The 9,494-nt window shown below is 31.7% G+C and overlaps 1 long non-coding RNA gene across 1 annotated transcript; it reads right to left on the minus strand.

The window, feature by feature from the left end:
• Nucleotides 1–1,730: 1,730 nt before the first annotated feature.
• LOC142976450 (uncharacterized) lies at nucleotides 1,731–9,153 on the minus strand. Its single transcript, XR_012959654.1, has 3 exons — nucleotides 8,831–9,153; nucleotides 6,229–7,908; nucleotides 1,731–3,912 (listed from the first exon to the last, which is right to left on the minus strand). It is a non-coding gene; the product is annotated as an uncharacterized LOC142976450 (long non-coding RNA).
• Between the last annotated feature and the right edge of the window lie 341 nt (nucleotides 9,154–9,494).

Genomic DNA, 9,494 nt, shown 5'->3' on the forward strand with positions numbered 1-9,494 from the left:
AATTGATTTGTACCAGCCTTCATGATGACGTCATATGGGTCACACTTTTCGCAAATTGACGTCATTATGGCAGACAAAATTCAGTCTATGTTACGATTTCTATTATCTAAAAACGTACACAGGGAAGCTCGGAGACAAATATTTAGCTAAGACTTAGTGCACACATTCCGTTCGGCATTAATCGGCCTAGCCGGGCGGCAAAACCATGTGTATAGATAATAAACCTATCGGCACAAGCCGAACAAGTGGGTCGAGTCGGATTTGTTGTTCGATAAATATTGCCGAGCCGAATTTGTGTAGCAAGCTTAATGCCCTCTGATTCAACACAAAAGATCATTGTAGTTGTGTGTATCCTTTAATTATTAGGCAAAAATATACTACTTATTATAACTACCTATAACAAAATACGAATTATCACATTAAAGTATCATACGTTGCATTATATTGAGTATATCTAAGCTCAGCAAGATATATTGTCTAACAAATATGCGTAAAATTATACCTCTTAACAACTGATTATGGCCTATTATCTACTAAGTTCAAACAAAGGAGGAAACCCTCGAAACGAATATAAAATTTGACTAGTATTATATTCTAAATGCAGTAATTCACAGCTGCCGAATTGTAGAATAATTTTGACAAGATTTTATCTACCATCTATACTCCTTTCAAATTAATTAGTTGAATATGCTATTTCGAAAAGGGCACCATAAGAGAACGTTTGCATAGCTGAACGCGCGTTTTTAACTACAAACATTTTATTCAAGCCGTACACATACTAACGCGCGGTAGCTAGAAATCTAATGTAAGATGTGCCTTTCGAAAAAGCATATTCATGTAGCTATAGAATGAATTAATCTATCTATCTATCTCTACGGAAGAATTATAATCATCGTAGACCGATTTTCGTTCTAAACCTATTAGAACAATTTATAAGATCTAACGTAAGACAGGATAGTTCGAAAAACCTACGCGAAAAGATCCTAAAAGAAGATTTCTCCAGCACAAGACTTTATAAGAATTTGATTGGACAAAGAAGACCAATCGTAGACTGATTTTGGGCGATTAATTTGCAAATCTGAAGCGTCATGATTATGGTAGCCTTTTACTTCGATAATATTCTTTCCTACAGTTTTGACAACAGCTTTACACGATTTGTAAGAGTGTGTAGAACACGTCCATCTTGTTATACCGTTGCGGTCTGAATGACGACAGTATGTGTACTTCTTGTAAACGATCAACGGCTTTCCCCTCATAGACTGGATGAAGAAAGCGTCTTTGCCTATACGCATTCTTCTCTTTGCTGTAAAAAAATAAAAGTTTCAATTACAATTGTTTATTAAAGAGAGTAGTTACTAAAAGCAGTGTGCTAGAAGAAAAACTACTTACAGTTATCTATTTTGGTTGATAACTAGGACTCAGAATTCACACACAAATTTTGAGGAGCATTCCTTATTAATTTAGCACATAAGTGTCAACCATTTCTAGAAATCATTTTTCATCATGATTTATTTCATTTCTTTTCACCAGGTTTTCAATCTCAAAAAGTAAAATATTTTCTATACTGTATTATTCTATGTGTGAACTCTCCTAGTTATCAACACAGCGTCATTGAAAGCATTGACTAAGGTTTATCATTGTCCTCACTATGAAAATATACCCTTCCAGTAAAAACCAGTAACAAACTCTTCAAGGAATATTTTTGGGTAAGAAGGAAAAAGACATTCAAGTATAAAATTCGATTTTATTATACAAAATAGAGAGCAATGGAACACAAGTAAGTAATACTGAAAATACATTGAATATGCCACTAAGTTTTGTACTACTAATGAAAATAAAGGCAAGAATCCACAAATACATAAGAGATCACAAGGTAGTTTTATCACATATTAGCACCTAGAGTATAAGATTATTATAAAATACTAGATTGAATCGACATTGAGTTTCGAAGAACATTCTTACATTAGCTAAAAACGCAGCATCTCATCTCATAAATATATATTTCTATAAAGTTATCTTATCTTGGCCCGTTTTTTCAGTGTACATTAAATAGTCGATACATTGGTCTAAGAAAATAGGAATAAAATACGAATTTGTCCTTCACTTTAGTCTATAATGTTGCCGTCAAGTAAGAATGATCCAGTCATCAAAATGTGTCGATTCATTATTAGACTCTTAGTTACAAGTTAGATCTAGAATAAAGTTAGAGTCGATTCTGAAACCAAGGCTTCGATAAACAGTATTCATTAAATTATATTAGATTATTGAAGTAGAATACATATAGATATAAATCGGTCTAAAAGTACGTTATATCGCTGTTAAAAACTATTGTACATTAAGTAAATAATCTAACCAACAAAAAGTTACTCATTGTTACTTATTGTAGACGAATGTTACAAACAGTACAGAACATGCGAAAACAAAAAGTAACAACAGTCGAAACTATCTTAAGATGTCAATGGCCAATTTACTTTACGTTATTTTACTACGAAAATGGAAATTTGTAAAGACTGCAGAACTATAGGCGTACCGCCATCCGTGCTGGTCCACAGCTGGAGCAAAATAGTCGAAATAAGCTATTATTTGGACCAAAGGCAAGGTACCTAGGTACTCATATTGATTTTCGGAACTTGGCATTATGTTTCGAAAGGAAAATTGTCCGCAGCCTTCAAGCAGTTTCACAAGAAACAGTTCTCGAAAATACAGTTTAAAAATGAATTGTAATCATTACATTAGTTCCAGCCACAAGCAAAATACGCGCATTTTTATTAGTATTTCATAGTATTTATTCAGGTTTATTTGCTTTATATGGAGAACAAACAAATCGCTTGAGCAAATAATCTATCGATCCCAAATAAATATCGAAAATTTTCTTTACACAAGAATTTTTCGAAACCTTGGTAACATAATCGACATGGTCCCAAAACTATTGAATCTCAACAAATATTATAATAGAGAAGTCGTTTTAAAGCGTTAGTATAAATATATTTGCGTTATTTGTTCGACTCCTTTTGCCTCGATATGAGATCTAATAGTAATTGTTTAGGCGTGATCATATACATACGACTATGAGAAATTAAATGGGTAATTTAACCAAGTGACTACTCCGCGTGTCAGCAACTGCCCTAGAAGATAATAAATTCGTGTTCCTGGAGTAAACTATGTTGCCCGTTAAGTATTAAGTAAGCCAGGTTTCGCTCGCAGTGGGGACCGGACTTCAAGCCTTCCAAATGACTATTTTGATGCGTCACTACGCATCTTCAGTGCATGATCGTTCTACTAGAGCAGCTGCCATCACGCGGATATTCAGAGCAATATTAATACATCGTTTTCTGTCTGATCACGCCTTAAACATCGTAGATAAAAGAGTACAATATAAATATGACACTAGAAAAGTAAACGTCAGGAAGACAAAGTCACTACAGCCTGTGAGGGTACTTCAATAAAGTTACTACAAGCAAACTTTCTTATTCGTTCAAGATATTTGAGTAAAGTATAAGTAAAAAAATCAAGATCTGAATGACCGAAAGTCGTACAGACACGCAGAAAACAGGAGAATACCAGATCCTCCTATGATTGTACCTCTAGTAAATTCATAGAGAAAAAATGCGTATCCGTACGAAAAAGGCATTCTCCGTCAAAATCTCGTTAGTGAAAATGTCTCGTTTCTATAGTCTAAATATTATGCTATTAAGCGTAGCCGTCAAACGAAGAATTCCGTTGGAGGGTGATTATGAAGATTCTTAGCATACATCAGAGTGTTCCGTTCAGTATACACTTTGGCTGGACACCCATGATTGTTGTGAGTATAGCAGGACCAGTAGCAGTGGTCTCCTTGAAACTGGACCCTCGTGAATGTGAAGTCACCAAGCTTCATCAGTCTATCCCCTCCTCTTGAGATCATGAATTTCACTGGAAGGTAATGGGTTTGTATGAGAATTTTTTACAAAGAAAAATGTCATGATACCTTTTTTTACCATTCTTCTTGTATCCCTAAAAGATAAATCATACTGAAATGCTTCAGAGATCTCCAAAAAGTGCTCTCTTTGGAAGTTAGTGTAGTTTTTTTGCATCATATACTAAAACTTATTAAGTTTTAGTTGCTCACAAATGTTGAATAATGGTGGCCAATAAAACAAATGTCAGTAAAACTTTAACAAAATTTATTTGTTTCTTTAAAATACATTATTTACACCATGGTAAGAAATAAAATAAAAACATAGGCTTAAAAAGTTAATTAAGTTAACCTTTCTAACTGCTAAAATAATTATTGTATGAGGAATAAGACAACCAGTAAGACAGCAGATTATAAATAAAATTTAACCACGAGAGAGTTTAGGTAGTTAATTTTATTATATTTCATTAATAAATGTACATAAAAACTTAAATCAAATGCTTGTACTATATATTCATACACTAATTAACATCTAAATCGCAGACTTTTCTTATAAAGACCAAAATACCTTGCATATTTCATTCCTTCTCATTACATACCCTACAACAGCTTAAATATATCCTAATAACTTCTTTGGAAACGTTACAATATTTAGTTTTCAATTCATTTTCTAGTACTTCCTTATTAGCATGCTTAAACAATAAATGCATAGTATGTAAAACACCAAACAACTCATCCATTGAAACGTAAAATTTCAAACCGCAACAGTTTGAATCGTTTTTCGGTTGTATTAATCGTTCCTTGCCATTCACTTCTATAACATCATAGTTGGCTAACATTTTATAATCTTCAAAGCTCTTATTCCATTTATTTTTTATTTCCTTCACTTCTCTTATGAAGTCCTGGTACCGTACTCCATCAATGAGGTATGCACTGTTACTTTTTTTGCGGGTAAGTAGCCTGTTCAGTTTCTCATTGAATTCTTTTTTCATTGGTTGTACGTAATTCTCAGATAGTTGTTTTAGAACTGTAAAATAAGAATGTGACTTGTTTATTTTTATTAATAATGTAGAAATTTGATACCATCAACATTGATAGAACTATTGGTGATACTTTGGGTACAAGTTCAGTCTCAATCAGAAAAGAATATAGTTATTAAGGAGACTTAGGAGTTCTTCATCAAAACGCAAATACAGTTTTTGAATATATTTTATTCAAACCAAGCTTAATTTATTTTATTTCTATAACATTATAAACTATTCAATTTATCTGTAATACTTTATTGACTATAAATGTAAAAACATTATTTCCATTATTTTATTTCATCAACAATAAATTTGTTTATGCTGTTAACAGCAGTAGTATACCTAGAAGGCAAGCCCTTTATTTTTTACTTATAAAATATACAGAATTACTTTTTTCTATTGTCAAAGTTTGAAATCAATAATCTAATATTTTAAAACAATTTTCATAACTTTATCTTGGCATAACAAGCTAGTATTGTAGTTTGAAGTTTCCATGCATATGTAATCGTATTACTTACCTAAATTTAACGAGGTTTATTTTTAGTGTACAGCACCTATGAATGCATGTTATTATCTTGAAAAGATAATGAAAACCAGACAACATATCCTAAATTTTGCCAGGCAATAAAAAGCTAAAGTCACTAACATAAATATGTAAATTTAACATGTTAATGTACACATAATAGAAACAACTTGGTTATAAAGGCACACAGAGTATCACTTATATATTACTTTTACAACAACAATTTTAAGATAAACATTTGTTATTACACTTTACATAAAAAGATTTAATCGGGTATGTAGTAACATGAAAATTCTTCTTACCTATATTTGTAGCAGTTTCATTTGAAAGTACCTAGGTACCTAGTGTAAAACAAATTCAATATACATAAGTAGGTTCCTAATTAACCTTTTTAATTGGTGAATAAAACAATGATAAAGGATGTACTAGGATAGCGATGGAAATTGTTCCTTTAATATTTAAATGTTTAATTTAAAATCAATCCTTATTTTTAAATTAACATCTAGAGAGCCTTGTATATGAATTATCTTTTAACAATGTGCTAATACCCTTTTGTATAACCAAAGAAATGTTATATTAGAAAACTTACAAGTGGTAATGTAGGTCATAACAAAAGGTCTCTTCTGTCAAAACTAAATATGGCAATTTGTACAAAATATGTTATTTGAAGTAAATTATATTAAAACTTTTTAATAATTGACGATGTCGTTAATTTTATAATACAGTTAATAATCCTGTGGAACCTGTTAATAACAGTTAAACTCAACTACAAACTAGGTACTTACCTTTACTTGCTGTCTAGGAGTTTCGCGCCAAATTGGTAAACAAACACGTTAAAACTATTAAAAAAAACACTCGTAACTTACTATATTCTATACAATTCACTATTTATCTTCACAAGGCAATAACTTTACTTAAACTTCACTATATAAAACTTTTCAAACTTAGCTGAATATGTTTGAGGTTATGTTACATGAATTCTTTTTTTTATTTTAATTTCACAAATATAACACATTATTTAACACAAGTATTACTTGTTTGTTTGTAATTTAAAGAGTTTTAGTATAAACAGATAAAACAAAGTGTTTATTTACGTTCTTTTATTACCCGTCATCCGTCAAACTGACTTGGCGGACTTGACACTGTCAAAACGTTTCGTTCGGGAACAATACTAACAGAACTGACAGACTACTACTAAAAGTAAGTAATGCCAATGAACAGATTTTTGTTTATCTATACATATTATTATATTCGTAACGATTTGAGCAAATAAAAATTTAGCAACTTCAACGTATATTATTTGGCAATGTATTGCTTGTTGTACTTTTTAACAATTGTTTTTCTGACACAGGACGGCACAAACAACCACTTTAGATTTACGTATAACTTTAGTGTGAGTTTCATTTAAATAATTTTGCCTTTATCAATGATTATGGTTAATATTATATTTACAAATATTGCCATAAACGTCCATAAATACTCTAGCCGGACATTTAAGAGTTCTTCTTTTGGAGCAATACCAACATCTTGATCTCCAACTGTTTGAAAAAGTATAATGTTGAAACAACATTACTGTTCCGCCTCTACCTGTATTTATAATTTCATAATGGAGACCTGGAAATAAAACTTGTTTTATAGACTTAAAAGCTAAGTACGCAATGAAAATATATAAAGCTAGGTACAATAAGCAGGTACATGTAGTTTATTTCGATTTTAATATTTGCTTGGTAATGGAGAGAGTAAATAAAATAACAAAGGAATATTTAACACGCATTTAATTTTGTAAAAGCACACACACTTTGACTACCTCATCAAATAAAATTTCACCTAAACACAAATATTGCATTTTTGAGTACTTATTAAAATTGGTATGCAAAAATCGCATGAGTATTTTTTAGACTAAAAATAAACTAGGACAATACGTCTACTTTACATAGTAACATTCAATATTTTATTAAATAGTTTTTCTAAATCTCTAATAAATCATTTGACTAAGCACTAATTATAGTGATATTGATAAAATAAAGTTTGAGTCAGTTAAATAATAAAGTTACATTTTATAACAAAAATATACATTTGGTTGATCTAAAATTTAAATAAAAAAAAGATCCTTGCTCCTCTTCTTCAAATTTTCGCTTTCTTCAAATAACTTGTTGCTATATTCAGACACACATAGTTTTGTAGCGCGATATATATCTACAGTAATAAACACAGGTTCTTCTACAACTTTATATAACTGCCATCATGACTCCTGAACAGCGAAGGTGGACTATGATTGTGTTCAATCTCATAATGTTTGAGATTCCCATCATCATCAAACCTCAGTTTGGAAGGACACTTAGCCGAGTACTTCCTACTACAGTTCCAGTATCGATGGTCACTTGTCGTCTGGGCAAATGTGTGTTTGTTCAACATGAGAAGAGGCTTCTTTCGCTTGCCTACTTGGATTTTTTGTATTGAGAAACCTGAAAATTTGTTTGCAGTTAGTTTTGTTGAACAGCTACTGATATTGCTCTACGAATCTTTGTCATAAAGCACTTGTTGACGTTAGAATAAAATGATGAAACACAAAACCTGACCTTTCTTTTTTGTTGCAGAAGATGTACCTTAACACTTTTAATTGTTAATATACAATTATACATGCGTTTTAAGACCCAACCCGCAAATATTATATTAATTTGACTTATTTAGTGGTAAACTTAAGGCCTAACCCCTCCCTCATTGCGATAGAAGACCCTTCCCCAGTAGAGGGACATTAATGGGTTAAATTTATTTATTCTATACATACTTTACGTTTTCCGAAAATGCAATTCGAGGAATTCGTGAATCTGTCGAACCTGCGTTTGACGTCTTGCGTCTTTTACAAGCCTCATTTTACCTTTAGCTCATGTTATGTTAAAAAGATAACACATTTTATTCTTATGGTTTATTATATATATAGAATACTAGCTGACCCGCGCAACTTCGCTTGCGTTACATAAGAGAATCATAATTTTCCCCGTTTTTGTAACATTTTTCACTGGTGCTCTGCTCCTATTGGTCGTAGCGTGATGATATATAGCATATAGCCTTCCTCGATAAATGGGCTATCTAACACCGAAAGAATTTTTAAAATCGGACCAGTAGGTTCCGAGATTAGCGCGTTCAAACAAACAAACAAACAAACTCTTCAGCTTTATAATATTAGTATAGATACACGAGCAAATGATGACACGAATCATATGACATGTGTACAATAAATAGGCATATGCTACGCAATTTATGGTAAAGCCACTTACTATTCCTACAAACTACTTTTGCTTTATTAACTCCATTCATAGTTTACATTCTATTAAGGGATTACAAATAGTTTCAATATTTAGAATCAGGATACTTATAATACATTACTTCATTAAACTTGATAGAGCTTCAGATCTACCATTTAATAAACAATCCGGTATCTGTGGTACTAAATCTCGGAGGGGGGTGACAATGCTCTAAATTCCGTGCTGTCACAATGTTATTCTTGAAGGATACTCTAGCCTTACACTTCTTGGACAAAGTGCTTGAGCATCTCCACGCGACAGAGTACCTGTTCACTCGGGAGAAGGTATGATTGTTTACTAAAAGCAGCTGGACCCCACGGGGAGAATATATTATTTGATATGGCAACCCTGAAAGAAAATAAAAATTAGGTCAAGTTGAAAATTAAGAAAAGTGTTAAAGTACTAAATTGCTTAATGGCTTTTTATCGCGATGAGAATTATAAGGTAACGATACCTTATTTGATGCGCGTCGTTTCGATTGAGGTACTCCGATCAGTCGGAACTTTCAGTTCCCCGCTTAGCAAATTAATATTACGTATACATACCGAGATAGGTTTAAAAACTTTAAAGTGCTATAGGGTTTTTTAGGAGCATAACTGTCTATGGATGTGTGATTTTTTTAAAATAAAAGTCGTTTTCTTTCAATGAATGTTTATTTTATTCAAGCCATCCTATAACATATAATTATACTATATAACAGTATTGTTAATAATATTTACACCCCTTATTCTATTTATGGAACACAT

This window comes from Anticarsia gemmatalis, chromosome 11 (assembly GCF_050436995.1).
Source record: "Anticarsia gemmatalis isolate Benzon Research Colony breed Stoneville strain chromosome 11, ilAntGemm2 primary, whole genome shotgun sequence".
Lineage (NCBI taxonomy): Eukaryota > Metazoa > Arthropoda > Insecta > Lepidoptera > Erebidae > Anticarsia > Anticarsia gemmatalis.